Raw genomic sequence first — 18,292 nt, 5'->3', positions numbered from 1 at the left:
AAGAGCATCATACAGGGTCAGGAACAACAACAAAAATTCATTAGTTGCTTCTGACTAAAAGTCCTGTTAATAGTCTAGTGAGAATAAATGGAAACTAATACAAAAGCATCGTTAGTATTTTATATTACTTCTAGATCATATTTATGTCTTTATACTTAGGTGTATCTGTAGAGTAAACCAGATATATTATTTCATATAATGGTTTCTTTTTTCCTCACTAGATATTTTATTAGCTTTATGTAGTCAAATGTTAAAAGAATAGCCTTCAAGTATTATTTCAAACTGGTGAAATGGGGGATCCAACTAATATTTTAGACAAAATTTTGATGCTTAATGTAGGAGGATCCTATAAAATTACAGAATTGATAATAGTTGGTTAGGTATTTACATATTTATATACATTATCTCAGTATTTACATGGCTTTAATCAATATTATTTTACCTTCTTGTGTAGATGATCACATTATCCAATTGTATATCAAATGGGCCTTTGGTAAAAGTGAGGAACTTGTTTAAAGAGTTCCTACTATAAATCTTACAGAAACTATAATGATAATTACAATTCTATCATTTATTTTTACATGTAATACACACCCCTGCTCACCTATGCATGCACATACTTACACACACATACATACATATAAATAACAGGCACTGTCCTATTTTCCTATTTGCTATATGTATGATGTTAGCAAAACAGCTACAGTCCCTTTACTCAAGTAGTTCTCAGTGGGGTGTGGTCCGCCCTAAGGAGTTTACGAGCTGCACAATGGGAAGATTATCAAAAGTTTTAAGCAAGGAGTTATAAAATCTAACTTACATTTTTATTTCTTTTTTTTTGCTATTTTTTAAAAAAATTAATCTCACTTACATTTTTAAAAGATCACCTTTAAAAAACTTTGCATAACATGATGCATGTACTATAGAGATCCAAAAATTGATGTAAGGATATCAGCTAGGACACTAGTGCATTGGTCAAAATGAAAATTAATGATGCTTGATGCTTGGAAAAAAGAATGGAAAGAAAGAGATGGAGAAAAATCAACAGGATCCAGATATAGTTTTGAGGTAAGATTGACAAGACTTGAGGCTTTGAATTTGAAGATGGTGTTGAGGGTAAGGGTGAAATTTAAAGGTGGAAATGTTCAAAATCAGAAACCTGTTTGTACAGAAATTAAAAGTTTCATGGCAAATTCATAAAGAAATCAAAAGAAAATATCAAAACTGGAAGGACTTCTTGATAAACAGGATGACATAATATTTTGAATTTTGAATTAAAGTATAGTTTTGATAAACTATACTGGATAAAGTATAGTTTTGATAATAAGGCTGATAATGGATAATCAAAGCTATATTAAAGTATAGCTTTGATAATGAAGTGAATTCCTGGGCTGACCTACTGAACAACTTTTGAATCATTTACCATTGAGTGGGAGAAATATGGAAGTCATAGTTGACTATATTGTCTAATGGGGGTTCCCTAACTCCTCTCTCTTTTCACAACATATTTTGAAAAAGTCAGGTACTTCCTTTTTCAACTTCCCTCATAGCTAAGGACTGCCAGGTAGACTTGTTATTGCCAATAAGAAGTGAGTGAAAGCATGCTTCTGCTGCATGTGTTCCTAGAAAGATGTTTCTTACCTGATAAGAGAGTCAGATATACTACCTCTTGTCTTGCTCTCTCCTCACTCCCTCCCTTATCCTGTTCTCCCTGTTATTTCCCTTGCTCTACCATGGATGTCTCTTCACTTTCACCTCATGTCCTCTGACATGTGAGTCATGAGCCACAACTTGGTTTAATAATGTGATTTGGCTGTCTCTACTCATGCCTGAATAGTTTTGTCATCATAGTTGCTTGGACCAATAAAATGGGAATGCAAGTGAGGTGTCATTTATGGGTAGTAGTGTTAAGAAGTCCTACAAATCACTAAATATTAACCCATAATTCTGAAAAATCAAAATTAAAATATCCTACTCCAGACATCTTGCTAAGAAGGCAATAAATATTGATGCGGTTTGGCTCTGGTGCCACCCAAATCTCATGTTGAACTGTAATTCCCAAAGTTGGGGGAAGAAATGCGTGGGATGTGATTGACTCACAGGGTTTGGATTTCCCCCATGCTGTTCTCATGATAGCAGGTGAGTTCTCACAAGATCTGATGGTTTAAAGGTATGTGGCACTTCCACTTTTGCTCACTCTCTCTCTCCTGCTGCCATGTGAATAAAGTATTTGCTTCCCCTTCCCCTTCTGCCATGATTGTAAGTTTCTTGAGGCTTCCCAGTCATGCATCCTGTTAAGCCTGAAGAACTATGAGTCAATGAAACCTCTTTTCTTCATAAATTACCCAGTCTCAGGTAGTTCTTTATAGCAGTGTGAGAATAGACTAATAACGAAAATTGGTAACAGAAGGGTGGGGTATTGCTATAAAGATACCTGAAAATGTGGAAATGACTTTGGAACTGGGTAATAGGCAGAAGCTGGAAGAGTTTTGAAAGCTCAGAAGAAGATAGGAATATGTGGAAAGGTTTAGAACTTCCTAGAGACTTGTTGAATGGTTTTGACCAAAATGTCAATAGTAATATGGACAATGAAGTTCAAGCTGAGGTGGTCTGAAATGGAGATGAAGAACATACTGGGAACTGGAGTAAAGGTCACTCTTGCTATCCTTTAAGCAAACGGACTGGTGTCATTTACCTCTGAACTAAAGATCTGTGGAACTTTGAACTTGAGAGAGATGTTTTAGAGTATCTGGCGGGAGAAATTTCTGAGCAGCAAAGTGTTCCAAAATATGACCTGGCTGTTTCTAAAATGTTTGCTTATATGTGTGAACATAAAGATTTTCTGAATCTTGAACTTATATTTAAAAGAGAAGCAGAGCATAGAAGTTTAGAAAACTGGCCATGTGGTAGAAAAGAAAAACCCATCTTTTGGGAAAACGTCAAGCCAGCTGCAGATATTTGTATAAGTAAAGAGGAATCAAATGTTAATAGCAAAGAGAATGGGAAAAATGTCTCAGGGCATTTCAGAAACCTTCTCAGCAGCCCCTCCTATTAAAGGCCCATGGCTAGAAGGAAAAAGATGGTTTTGTGGGCCAAGTCCAGGGTCATTGCTTCAGAGGATGCAAGCCCCAAGTGGTGTTTGGCCTACAGTTGTGCAGAAGGCAAGAATTGAGGTTTGAGAACTTCCTCCTAGATTTCAGGGGATGTATGGAAACACCTGGGTATCCAGGCAGAAGTCTGATGCAGTGGAGGAGCCTTGACAGAGAACCTCTACTAGGGCAGTGATGAGGGGAAATGTGGGGTTGGAGCCCATATGGAGTCTATTCTCACACAGATGTAAAATTAAAGGAGGAGACCACCCCTCATATTGTCTTATGCTCAATTTCTGCCTCCAAAGAAAGAAAAAGTAAAAACTAAAAGGCAGAAATGAAATCCACAAGCAGATAGCCCGGCGCCACACCCTGGGCCTGGTAGATAAAGATCGACCCCTGACCTAACCAGTTATGCTATCTATAGATTACAGACATTGTATGGAAAACCACTGTAAAAATCCTATTCTGTTTTGTTCCGATCTAATTACCTGCTCATGCAGCCCCCAGTCATGTAACCCCTGCTTGCTCAATTGATCATGACCCTCTCACACGCACCCCCTTAGAGTTGTGAGGCCTTAAAGGGGACAGGAATTGCTCACTCAGGGAGCTCGGCTCTTGAGACAGGAGTCTTGCAGATACCCCCAGCTGAATAAACCCCTTCCTTCTTTAACTTGGTGTCTGAGGAGTTTTGTCTGCGGCTCAGGTAGTATTTAGTTTTGACAAAAATACTACCTGAGACTGGGTAGTCAATAAAGAAAAGGAACTTACACAGTTCTTCAGGCTTAATAGGAAGCATGACTGGGAGACCTTAGGCAACTTACAATTATAGTGGAGGGTAAAAGTGAAGCAAATACCTTCTTCACATGGTGGCAGGAGAGAGACAGAGTGAAGGGAGATGTTTCACACACTTTAAGCCATCAGATCTTGTGAGAACTGACTAACTATCATGAGAACAGCATGAGGGAAATCTAACTCCATGATCCGATCACCTCCCACCAGGTCCCTCCCCCAACACTGGGAATTAGAATTCAACATGAGATTTGGGGGTGGGACACAGAGCAAAACCACTTCATTCCTCCCCTGGCCGCTTCCCCATCTGATGTCCTTCTCACAATTCAAAACACAATCATGCATTCCTAACAGTCCCTGAAAGTCTAAACTAATTCCAGCATTAACTCAAAAGTCCAAGTCAAAGTGTAATCTGAGGCAAGGCAACTCCCTTCTGCTTATGAGCCCACAAAATCAAAAACAAGCTAGTTACTTCCAAGATATAATGAAGGTATTAGGCATTGGGCAAATGCTCCCATTCCAAATGTGAGAAATTGGCCAAAACAAAGGGGCTACAAGCCCCATGCAAGCTTAAAACCCAAGAATGCAGTCATTAAATCTTAAAGCTCTAAAATAATCTCCTTTAACTCCATGTCTCACATCCAGAGCATGCTGATGCAAGGGGTAGACTCCCAAGTCCTTGAGCAGCTCTGCCGCTGTGGATCTGCAGGGTACAGCCCCCATGGCTGCTTTCATAGCCTAAAGTTGAGTGCCTGTGGCTTTTTCAGGCACACAGTGCCAGTTGTCAGTTGCTCTACCATTTTGGGGTCTGGAGAACCGTGGCCCTCTTCTCACAGGTCCACTAGGCAGCACCCCAGTGGGGACTCTGTGTGTGGGCTCCAACAAAAAAATTAGCTGCACATAGTGGTAAAACACCTATAGTTCCAGCTCCTTGGGAGGCTGAAGCAGGAGGATTGCTTGAATCTTGCAGGTCAAGGCTGCAGTAAGCCACGATCAGGTCACTGCACTCCAGCCTAGGTAACAGAGCAAGACCCTGTTTCAAAAAACAAAATTGTGGGTGGAGGACATGAATGGAAACATATTTCAATTGATGGCAGTTGGCTTGGTACTATTCAAGGTTTCAGTATCCACTGGGGGTATTGGAATGTATCTTCTGTGGATAAAGGGACACTACTGTGTTACAATGCCTATCAAAAGCCTAGCAAAGAGAAAGGGCTCAGTAAATATTAACCACTCCACCTCTGGAACAATAGCCATAGAAATTTTACTGTGAGAGAGTAAATAGATGCTTAGTTAACTGTTTTCAAGTACAGTTTCTTGTAGGAAAAAAAGTATACAATCAAATAAAATGTCCATTGTTGCAATATCCTGAAATAATTTGAAAAATTCAGAATCTACTTAGTTTTAAGTTCTTTGAGGTCAGGAGTGAAACCTAAACTTAAGGAGGCTATAAAGTACTAGATGTTTTGTGTCCTTTGTAATTAGCATTTGAATAAATACCAGGGGAAACAGGAAGTGAGCATAGAATGTTTCTAGATGCACATTCTAGATACGGTAGGGAGGCTCTGCTATCTGTCTCTGTAAGTCTGTTCTGTTACAATGCAGCTAAGTCTCACCATGGGTTCTCCCATCCCTAGAGTGCGCTCTTAACCTTTGTTCCTGGCCTTGGATCATTAGATCTGCAGTTGTTACAGCCCCAGATATCGGCAGCTGTATTTATAACCACGGCCTAATAACCCAACCATGAACTTTGACCACCACCATCTGGTTTAACGATGTGGCTTTGTTGTTCTCTAACAAGCCTGAATAGTTCCACCATCACACTTGCTTGGCCCAGTGAAATGTGAGCGCAAGTGATGTGTGACTTCTGGGTGACAGAGTTAAACGCCCAGGTATGATTCACCAAGCTACCTATTCCCTGCCATATGATCCTGGGGGCAGATGGATAGCTGATCTCTGAGTGACTACAGTGAGCAAAGAAAGAAAGACTCCTGCCAAACCATGTGGACAGGTAGTAGAAGCAAGAAATTAACTTTTATTCTGTTAAGTATCTGAGATGTTGGTTGTTGCTTTCCACTGTATAACCTACTTTTCTTGACAAAACCCTCGTTAAAGCAGGGCCTGAGCTCCTCTCCACTATTTAAAGAACTCGGGGATCTATATCAGGACTAGCCATCCTGGAGATGTTCAGTAAAGATTATCTAATTGAACACAAAATGTCCAATAACAAAATATGGTTTTTTTTTGAAGGCCCAATAAAATGGGTCATGTTTTAGTCTCATTTTACAATTTATTAAGGTCAATGACAGCAAAGAAAGTAGTATTTTTTAAGATGCTTAAACTAGAGTGTTAAAGTAGGGGAGAGGTTCTTAATCTATTCTCTTCACTCTTGTGTGAGAGAAGCTATCATTTAAAACCCTTGCTCATTTCATACTTCAATCCTACTGGCTTTTCTTTTTTCCTCTGAGACAGAATCAGGCTCGAGTGCAGTGGCATGACTTCTTGAGTTCCAATGATTCCCCTGCCTCAACTACTGAATAGCTGGGATTACAGGTGCATATCACCACCCCTGGCTAATTTTTGTTTTTTAGTAGAGATGAGGTTTCACCATGCTGGCCAGGGTGATCTCAAACTTTTGACCTCCACTGATCTGCCCACCTCAGCCTCCCAAAGTGCTAGGATTACTGGCATGAGCCACGACACCTGGCCCCTACTGACTTAAAAAATATGAAGTTGTATGGTTGAAAAGTAACAGATTTTTCTTCTACTTTCTTCCTTTTCTCACTTTTTAGTCAAATAATTGTAATGTTCCCTTTGTAAAGTTGGGAAGAAGGACAATCAAGTGGGTAGCTAGTTTCTTGCACCTCTGTGGAAGAGCTGAACTTCCTCTGTGAAGAGCTTCACCACAGGGCCCTTGGAACTGGGGGCAGAGTGGCACATTTATACCAAGCACCCACTTCCACTTTCTCTCTAACACTTGAAAACTTTCACAGTACTTTTTCATTAAGGCTACTGTCAAGTCTGAAAAATAAAGACATTGCTTCATTTAGAAGTTATATTACTTGTGGATTATTTAAACTCCCCTAAATAACATCTAGACGATTTAGTAAGAAATGTGTTGTGTAGTGTACAGTCAACTCAGATACAAAGAATGTAATGTACTTTAGTGAGTACATTACTGTACTTGTAAAATTAAAATTTAACCAACATGTTGAATCAGGCACATAAAGTATTGACTACATTCACTTGCTTCTTTATAGACATTACTTTTGAGGTTCCTCTTTAGTGTTTAAATAAATAATAAAGTAAAAGCACAAACAGGAAAATAGGCTTTATAATTAATTATTTTATTTTGAAGTTTTGTTCTTATTATTTTTACTCTCAAGAAGAGGTAAAGTATCTTTAACTGGGTGAAAAGCAGATTGTCTTTACCAAACTGTATGTTTGGGTGTTTATGAATTCTCAGTATCTTTTGGGGGTACATATATAGTGTGCTAACATTTGAAAGTAAATAAAGAAACAAATTCTGAATATAAGTCTGGTTTCATACTTTAGGTTATGATCAAGACAAGGTGATTTGTTCCTGGACACAAGGTAAGCCCATATGCCACTAGGTTACCCCTCACCTTGCTAGACGGAGCTGCAGATTTATCAGGGCAAACCTTATGGGAACATCCTCTATCATTCTTCAGATGATAAGGCACTGGCTCCCATATTGAGCTTTAACAATCCAGTGAGTGAAACATGAAACACAGGGAGTATCTCTGGATTTAAAAACAGACATATAAGAAAAGTAAAATTATCATTCAACCTCAGGGTAATGGATGAAGGCACATCATGAATCTTAATCTTATAAATTTAATTTAATAAATGAAATACCTCTAAGATTTGAGGCTTTGTGGGATAAGAAACAATCACTGAAGACCTGCACTTTGAATAATCCAACATCAATTTTTGATTTTTATCTTACTCAATCTCTCAGCAACATTAGATATGGTTGACCCCTTACTATTTCTTGAAGTATTTTCTGTGCTTGGCTCCCAGGATGCCATACTTTCCTGGATTTTTCCCCATATCATTGTCTTCTACTCCTTTGTCTTTTGTTGATTCAGTCTCAATTCTTCAGCCTCTGAAGTTTAAAATGTACCAGAACCAGTCCATGCACTTATTTAGCCTCATTCTTCCTACTGATCTCCATACAATGCCATGTGTATGCTGAGGACTCTAAACTATCCCATCTGTTCCCTGGTGTCCAGATTTGAATAACTGCCTACCTGACATTTCAACTTGCGTCTCAAACTTAACATAACTCAATTTTCCTCAATAAAACTTTCCTTTCCATTGTTATCCATGTTAGTATATGAGATCATGATTTGGGCAAAAAACTTGGAAATAAATCTTTATTCCTTTTTCTCCCTCATATCCACCCAATCCATCAAACTTTATCAGCACTTCCTTTCAGATATTCTATAATTGTATCATTTATTACTACCCTTGTCCAAATCTACGTTTTCTCTTGACCCGTTGCAATCAATTTTCTACACAGCATCCAACATGTTATCCTTCAAAATGTTAAATATTTTTCTTTTACACATACACTAATGCTGAAAATCTTATAATAGCTTCTCATTACACTTAGAATAAAACCACAATACTCTATTTGAGCACTTGGTTCTCTCTCTATTCTCATCCTCTCAGTCCTGTGAACTGTCTCAAGCTACATTGACTCTCACAGTATTTTTTGGCAAGTCAGTCATGCTCTTATTGCTCTTTTTAAATTTGCTTATCTTTCTGCCTCAAATGTTCTTCCTCAAGGTAGCCTCATGGCTCACTCCCTCAATTCCTTCAGTGTATCTTCAAATTAATTATTCAAAGAGGGTCTCAAGTAATGTATGCAAATCAATTCCACACTCTCCTTTATCCCTGCTTAATTTTTCTTCATGGTCACCAAAAACAAGCAAAATAATGAGACAATGATCTTCGATATATTGGACATGAAACAATAAAAAACAGCAGTTTGTGAAAGACTAGAGTCAATCAAGGTGATCTCTAATTTGCCTCAGCTTATTGACTTAAAAAAATAATCCAGACCTCAGAACAAGAAAGAGGAACGCAAGTACAGCCTAGAGAACTTCCTGAGTTGAGGAGATGAAACCAAGAGTCTGGGGAGACCAACATGGGTAGAGTTTTCAGGACATAGTATACAAAAATAGAAAGCTCCACCAAAAAAAAAAAAAAATTCCAGAGACCTGCAGAAGAAGGTTGTTTTTTCAGCAGAATACTGATCAACACATGCATGTGAGGAAACCATCCAAAGCCAGGGGGAAAAAAACACTCAAAAAATTAGAGAAAGCAGTGTCTGGCATTAACACCGAGCTCTCACCAGCCAGAATGCACAACCATTTAATTCACAGGGCATTAGTAGGGTACTCAGAAGGGTCTTGCTTCAATAGTGAAAAATAATTAGCTCTAGACTAAACACTATTCTGGTCCCACATAATGAATCATAAAAGCAAAACACAAAAATATGAAATTGTTTTTAAGTAGCTGCATTCTAGAACAAAGCTCAAAAAGTTGTAGGAATACAAAAAACATTCAGTACTCCACAATGCAAATTCAAAGTGTTTGGCATCAAAAAAAAGTTTACCAGATATGCAAAGAAGTAGGAAAACACGACTCATAATGAGAAAAATGTTAATCAATTGAAACTGACCCAGAATATAAAGCAGATCATAGAATAAGAGCATAAACAAATTAATACTGCATTCCATATATTCAAACAAATAAGTAGCAACATAGGAATGGTATAAGAAAGACCCAAATCAAATATTCAGAGATAAAAAGTACAATGTATGTGATTTAAGAAATACACCATAAAAGATATCCTGCTTATTAAGCATTAGTGATTTTGAACACATAACAATTAAAACTCTCCAAAACAAAACATCTAAAATAATTTTCAAAAATGTCATAAATGAACTATGGAACAACTTTAAGTAGCCTAATATGCATTTAATTGGAGTTTCCAGAAAGGGGTGGATAGAAAATACATTTGAAGAAATAATGAATGAAAAATTTCCAAACTTGATGAAAGCTATAAAACTGCACATCTACAAGAAGTTCCATGAAACCCAAGGACAAAAAAATGAAGAAAACTATGGCAAGGCACATCAAAAACAAATTGGTCAAAGCCAGTACTAAAAATAAAATATCAAAAACAGTTTAAGAAAAAAAGAACTTTACATAAAGAAGAACAAAGATGAGGATGACAGCAGATTTCTCACTAGAAACAATGCAAGTAAGAAAACAGCATCTTTAAAGTACTGAGAGAAAAAAAGCATCATTCTATAATTCTATTCCAGTGAAAATGTTTTTCAACAGTAAAGGTAAGCTGGGCACAGTGGCACATACTGGTAGCCCCAGGTACTTGGGAGATTGAGGCAAAATAATTACTTCAGCCCCAAAATTTGAGGCCGACCTACGCAACATAGCAGAACAATTGTCTTTTAAGAAATAAATAGATAATTAAAATAGAGCCAAAGTAGTTTTTTTGCCAGACATGGTGGTGCATCCCTGTAATCCCAACACTTTGGGGGACAAGGCAGAAGGATTTGAAGCTAGGAGTTCAAGACCAGCCTGGGCAACATAGCAAAACCTCCTTTCCACTACAAATTTAAAAATTAGGCGGGCATGGGGGTGCACACCTATAGTTCCAGCTACTTAGGAGGCTGAGGCATGAGAATTGTTTAAGCCCAAGAGTTCAAGGCTGCAGTGAAACATAACTACACCATTGCACTTCAGCCTGGGTGAAAGAGCAAGACCCTATTTCAAAAAAACAAAGAAAAAAATATTTTGGGGAAAGACAAAAGCTGAAAGAATTAATCACCATCATATCTGCGCTGTTTGGAAAAAAAATAAAAATATATTATGGAATTTATAACACATATAAAAGTAAAATGTATGACAACAATAATAAAAAGGGCAGGGAGGGGTAAATGGAAGTATCAATTGTAAAGTTTGGTAATGTACTGTTGCAAGGCTCTTATAAGTAATGTCACTTCAAAATAAACTAAGTTAAAAACGTATACTCTAAATCCTGAACAATGAGTAATACAAAGCATAATAGCTAATACGCCAATAAGAAAATGTAATAGAAACAAAAGGTTAATCAAAAAGAAGGCAGACAAAAGAAGGAAAGAGGTGAAAGAAAAACAAATGGACAAATAGAAAACAAATGGCAAAATGATAGATTTAAATCTAACAACATTAAAGCCACATTAAATGCAAATGGTCTAAGCATACTACTTAATGGCAGGTATTGTCATAATGGATATAGACACAAGACCCAACTATATACTGTTGATAAACAATAAACTTTAAATATACATGATTTAAAATTAACAAAATGAAAAATATACACCATGATGATACCAGTGCAAAGAAAGCTACGATCAAAACAGTTGATTTTAGAACAACAAATATTACAAAGATAAAACTGATCATTTCATAGTGCTAAAGTGGTCCATTGTTTAAGAGAATATAATGATGTGGTTCAAGAGCTTCAAAATGCATAGAGCAAAACCTGATAGAACTCCAATAAAAAAGACAGAAATCTACAATTATAGTTAGAGATGTTAATTTCTTTCTGTCAATAATTGATAAAAGTAGACAGAAATCATTAAGTATATAGAATACTTGGATGACACTGTCAACTAAATTGACCTGGTTGACATTATAGCACACTTTACCCATAAGCAAATGATTACACTTTTTCAAATACATGTAGGACACCTATCAATATAAATCATAATCCAAGCCATAAAACAAATCTCAATACACTTAAAAGAAGTCAATTCTTACAAAGCATGTTTTCTGAATACCATAAAACTAAACTGGAAAAAAAACAGAAATGTCTTTGGAAAATCCTCATTTATTTGGAAACTAAATAATACTCTTATAAAACTTACAAGTCAAAGAAATCAAAAGGAAAATTAGAAAGTATTTTGAAGTGAAATGGACTTATGGAAGAGCTGAAAGAAAATTAAAACACAGCATATCAAAATTTTAGGGATACCACTAAAGAAGTATGTGGGAGTATTTGTAACACTAAATATCTATATCCAAAAATTTGAAAAGATCTCAAACCAATGACGTTAACCTTTAAAAGCTAGAAAGAGAACAGCAAATTAAATCCAATATAGGTGGAGGAAGAAATTTAGTAAATATCTGAACAGAAATTACTAAACTAGAAAATGTAAAAACAATAAACAAGGTTAATGAAATCAATAGTTAATTCTTTGAAAAAAGTCAATAAAATTAATAAAGTTCTAGCGGCCAGTCTGATCATGAAAAAAGAGAGAGAGATGGTACAAACTAAAAGAATAGAGATAAAAGAATTGATATTACTACAGAACGTATAAATATTTAAAGGATATTTAAGGAAATATTATAAAAAAATACTTTTAAGCCAATAAATATGAAACTTAGATAAAATGGACAGATTTCTTGAAAGACACAAGCAATGAAACATGCTCAAGAAAAAACAGATTTCCAGAATAGCACTATATCAATAAATAAATGAAACTTGAAATTAAGAACCTTCTTAGAAAGGAGAAATCTGGGAATATGGTGGAGAAGAAATAATCAGAAATGGGCCTTCCATCACTCCCAAGATAATAACTGCACTGGCAGAATTTGTCTGATTTAAATATTTTGGAACTCTGGAATCTACTGAAGAATTGAAGCTTTTGGGGGGACACTAGAATGGTAAATTGTGATCAATTTTGGTCATTTTTTTTTTTTTTTTTGAGGCGGAGTCTCGCTGTCACCCAGGCTGGAGTGCGGTCTTGGCTCACTGCAAGCTACGCCTCCCAAGTTCACGCCGTTGTCCTGCCTCAGCCTTCCAAGTGCTGGGACTACAGGCTCCCACCACCATGCCCAGCTTATTTTTTATATTTTTAGTAGAGACAGGGTTTCACCGTGTTAGCCAGGATGGTCTCGATCTCCTGACCTCGTGATCCGCCCTCCGCAGCCTCCCAAAGTGCTGGGATTACAGGCGTGAGCCACCGCGCCCGGCCTAATTTTGGTCAATTTTAACTCAGCACAGTAGCAGCTACTCATGCCTCACCTCGCCTTTTAGCCACATGGCAGGGAACTGTGCATATGTTCCTGGAGCAGCTTTCATACAACTTATGAGAGTGAGGGTGGGCAAAAAGGACGCTGTCCTCCCAATATTAGAGATCTGTGCTCAGATTGTCGATTGTTACTCTAATCATACAGGTGCTGATAAAGAGGTGGCAACTATTGTTGCCACATCTCCCTTAATTATTGCAAGCCCCTTCCACTGTGGCTGGGGTGACTTTGAGAAGATTTAAAGAGCTGGCACATTTGTTCTTTTTTTCTCCTTTTGGGGCCTAGTTATTGAAAACAATGAAGTTCAAAGGCAACTACCTATACAGAGGAAATAAGAAAGTTACTGTGTATTCACAGGGAATACATAGAAAAAGCTCAGAGAAGACCTAAGAAGACCTTAAGTTTAAACCTAAATCTGATCCTCAACACAGAGACAGCCTACAACAATAAAAAATAAATAAATAAACAGTAAACATGGAGGAAGGGGAAGAATCTGATTTCTAGAGTTACCACATTATTAGATTTAAATGTCAAGTTTTCAATAAAACAGGAAAGTATTGCCCATTCAAAGGAAAAAATAAACTAACAAAAACTGTCCCTGGAAAAGACCTGATGGCTGATCTACTAGACAAAGGCTGCAAAACAACTGATTTAAAGGTACTCAAAGAACTAAAGGAAAAGAGAGAGAAAGAAAAAAAAATGTGTGAATGAAATAGAAATATCAATAAAGAGATAGAAAACCTAAAAAATAGAGATAAAAAACAATTCTGGAACTGAAAAGTACAATAAATAAAATAAGAAGTCCACTAGGAAGATTCAAAGGCAAATTTGAGCAGGCGGAAGAAACAATCAACAAACTTAAAGACAGAAAATTGGAAATTACCAAGTGTGAGAAACAGAAATAAAAAACAAGCTTGAAAAGAAGTGAACAAAGCCTAAGGGACCTGTGCAATACCATCAAGCAGACTGACAGATGCATTGTAGAAGTTTCAGGGAGAATGGAGAGAAAGTGGCAGAAAGTTTATTTGAAGAAATATAATGGCCAAAAGCTTCCCAAATTTGATGAAAGACATAAAGATATCATCCAAGAAACTCAATGAACTCCAAGTGGGATGAACTCAAAGAGACCCCCTCTGAGACATATAATCAAACTCCCTAAACACGAAGAGAATCTAACAGCAATAAGAGAGAAGTGACTCAGCCCACACTCACAAGGGATCCTCAACGAAAGTATCAGCAGATTTCTCATCAGAAACATTGGAAGTCAAAAGGCAGTGAGCTAATATATTCAAAGTGTGAAAAGAAACAAACTACCAAGAATCCTATGTTAGGCAAAACATTACTTCAAAAGTGAGAAAGAAATTCGGACCATCCCAGATATACAAAAGTTGAGAACTGCCCCACAGGCTGAAATGAAAACACACCGAACAGTAACTCGAAGCCACATGAAAAAATAAACCTCTCAGTAAAAGTAAATATACGAGCAATTGTAAAAGCAGGTATTGTAACAATGGTGTGTAACTTCACTTTTTGTTTTCTGTGTGATTTAGAAGACTAATACTTTTAAAGAAACAATTATTAAGTCAAAAAGCTAACATTATTCTACCTTTGATTTCTAACTTCGCTTTTTGTTTTTTACATAATTCATGAAACTAAGGAATTTAAAAATTTTTAGTTCAGATTTCTGGACACATAAGATATGGATATGTAATTTTGTGATGTCAACAACTAAAAAGCATGGAGATGAAGCTGTTAAAGGAGAAAAGCTGTTGTATGCTATTAATGTAAAGCTGGTATAAATTAAATGTAATAATACTGTTGTGACTTTAAGATGTTGCATGTAATACTTATGGTAATCACAAAGAAAATAGCTAAAGAATATAAACAAAAGGAAGTAAGAAATAAATTTAAACATTTCAGTATAAAAAATCAGCTAAACACAAAAAAGACAATAATTTGGGAAATAAGGGACGAAAATGCCTTAGGGCATATAGAAAACAAGTAGCAAAATGAAGAAAGTAAGTCCCTCTTTGTTAGTACAGTCATGCATAATGCCATTTCAATCAATGTTGAACCACATGTATGACAGTGGTTCTATATGATTAAAATGGAGCTGAAAAATGTGTAACACCTAGTGACATTATAGCCATTATAACATCATAGTGTAATGTATTACCTTCTCTATGTTTATGTATGTTTAGATATACAAATACTTACCACTGTGTTACATAGCCTACAGTATTCAATACAGCAACATGCTGTACAGGTTTGTAGCCTAGGAGGCAATACCATATAGATTAGGTGTATAGTAGGCTATACTATGTAGGTTTGCATAAGTACACTCAGTTACGTTCACACACAACAATGAAATTGCCTTAAAATTCATTTCTCAGAATGTTTCCCCATTGTTAAGTATGCATAACTATAATTACATTAAATATAAATGCATTAATCTCTCCAATCAAAAGACAGAGATTGGCAGAATGGATTAAAAAGCATGATGTAACTATATGCTATCTAAAAGGGACTAATTTTAGATTGAAAGACACAAATAGGTGAAAAGTAAAAAGGTGGAAAAGATATTCCATGCAAATAGTAACCAAGAGACAGCATGGATGACTATACCAATTTCAGACAAAATAGACTATAAATCAAAAAAGTTCACAAGAGATAAATTGGGATATTATATTTTAATAAAAGCTTCAATATGGTATGAGGATATAATGATTAAAAATATTCACATACCTAATAACAGGCCTTCAAAATATGTGAAGCAAAAATTAACACAGTCAAAAGTAGGAATAAATAATTCTATAATAATTGTTGGAGATTTCAACATTCCACTCTAAATAATAGATATAACAACCACATAGAAGATAAGTAATGAAACAGAGCAATTGAATAACACAATAAACCAACTAGATCTAACAGACATATACAAAACACTCTACTCAATAGCAATGGAATACACCTTCTTCTCCAGTGCATATGAGATATTTTCCAGAATAGATCATCTCTTAGGCCACAAATTGAGTCTCAGTGAATTTTCAGTGATGATGTACAGTATCTTCATCAGTCACAAATGGATGAAATTAGAAATCAATAATAGGAGAAACACTAGAAAATTCACACATTTGTGGAAATTAAACAACACTTTTTTTTGACAAATAATGGTTAAACGAAGAAATCACTAGGGAAATTAGCAAACACTTAGAAACAAGTGAAAATGCAAACACAGCATACCAAAACTTATGGAACGTAGTGAAAGCAGTGCTAAGGGGAAAACAGTAGCTATAAGTGTTTGCATTAAAAAAAGAAATATCTCAAATTATCAATCAACCTTTACTCCTTAAGAAACCAGAAAAGAAAACAATTAATCACAAAGCTAGCAGAAGGAAAGGAATAATAAAGATTAGAGCGGAAATAAGCAAAAGAGAGAATAGAAAAATAATGGAGAATCAATGAAAACAAAATTTATTTCTTGAAAATATTAAGAAAATTGGCTAACCTTTAGCTAAGTAAACAATAAGATAGATAAGAAATTAATAATAAAAAGATAAAAACAAATTAATGAAATCAAAAATGAAATTGGGAACATCACTGCTGATTCTATAGAAATGAAAAGAAGGATTCTAAGAGAGTACAATAAAAAATTGTACAATAATGAATTAAATAACATAGGTGAAAATAGAAAAACTTCTAGCAATACAAAACCTAAAAAGACTACAGTATAAATAAGTAGAAAAATCTGAATGGACATATAACTACTAAGAAGATTGAATCAGTAATTTAAAAAATTTCCAACAAAGGAAAGCTCTATTGGCTTCACTAGCGAATTCTACCAAACACTTAAAGAAAAATTAATAACAGTCCCTCTCAAATTTTTCCAAAACATTGAAGACAAGATTGTCTTCTCTAATTCATTTGATAAGGCCAGCATTACCCCAATACTAAAGCCAGACAAAGATACTATAAAAAAAAAACTACAGACAAATATCCTGTATGAACATTGGTGCAAAAATCCTCCACAAACACAAGCAAGCCAAATTCAGCAGCACATTGCATAAAGTATACAAGATGAGTAAACGGGATTTATTTCTGGAATGCAAAGGTAGTTCAAAAATCAATATAATATACCACATTAACAGAATGAAGAAAAACAAACCAAATGATCATCTCAATTGAGGCAGAAAAGCATTTGAAAAATTCAACATTTTTTCATGATAAAACACTAAACAAACAAAGTGTAAAAGAAAACTACCTCAAAATAATAAAAGCCATATATGAAAACACCACAATGAACATTTTACTCAATGATAAAAGACTGACAGTTTTTCTTTAATACAATGCAAGGATTACTACTTTTGCCACTTCTATTTAATGTAGTACTGAAAGTCTTAGCCACAGCAATCATGAAATAAAAATAAATAAAAGGCATCTAAATTGGAAAAAAATTAGTAAATTTAAAAGAGGATTATATTATCTGGTTACACATCATCTGCAACCAGATAATATTATCTTATAGAAAAAAAAACTAAAAAATTTATAAAAAATCTATTAGAGCTAATAAACTCAGCAAAGGAACAAAATATAATGATACCACATAAAAATCAGTTGCTTTTTCCTTTTTCTTCAGAGATGAGGTCTCGCTCTGTAGGCCAGGCTAGAGTGCGGTGGCATGATCACAGCTCACTACCGCCTTGAATTCCTGAGCTCTAGGGATCCTCTTGCCTCAGCCTCCTGAGTAGCTAGGACTATAGGAGGGTGCCACCATGCCTAGCTGTTTTTTTAATTTTTTTTTTCTTTTGTAGAGACAGAGGTCTAGCTATTTTGTCCAGGTTTGTCTCTAACTCCTGACCTCATAAGATCCTCCTTTCTCAGCCTCCTAAATTGCTGAGAACATAGGTCTGAGCCACCACACCTGGCACAGCTGAACTTCTACACACTAAAAATGAACAATCTGAAAAAGAAATTAAGAAAATTTTATTTACAATAACATGAAAAATAAAATATTCAGGAATAAACTTAAACATGAAGGTGAAAGACCTGTACAATGAAAACTACAAAACATCTCAGAAAGAAATTAAAGACAAGTAAATAAAAGCAAATCCCATGTTAACAGCTTTAACAAAAATTTTGTTAAGATGCCAATGCTACCCAAAGTGACTACAGATTCAATGCAACCCCTATTAAAACCCCAATGGCATCTTTTGCAGAAATAGAAAAACCCATCTTAAAATTCATATGGAGTTTCAAGGTATGATGAGTAGCCAAAATAG

The 18,292-nt window shown here is 35.6% G+C and overlaps 1 long non-coding RNA gene across 2 annotated transcripts in view; it reads right to left on the bottom strand.

Annotated features, from left to right (window-relative positions):
- The window catches only part of LOC144340847 (uncharacterized), a 52,158-nt gene that overhangs the window by 9,409 nt on the left and 24,457 nt on the right, over positions 1–18,292 (bottom strand). Inside the window, exon 1 of one of the 2 annotated variants that reach the window (XR_013417313.1) lies at positions 7,508–7,648. The exons of the other annotated variant lie outside the window; for it this stretch is intronic. This is a non-coding gene — a long non-coding RNA (uncharacterized LOC144340847). Of the gene's footprint in view, positions 1–7,507; positions 7,649–18,292 lie in introns of those variants that run through there. 2 annotated transcript variants of the gene reach the window in all.

Source organism: Macaca mulatta, chromosome 1, assembly GCF_049350105.2.
Source record: "Macaca mulatta isolate MMU2019108-1 chromosome 1, T2T-MMU8v2.0, whole genome shotgun sequence".
NCBI lineage: Eukaryota > Metazoa > Chordata > Mammalia > Primates > Cercopithecidae > Macaca > Macaca mulatta.
The sequence above is the reverse complement of the archived record's forward strand: the minus strand, read 5'-3'. Positions and strand labels throughout refer to the sequence as shown.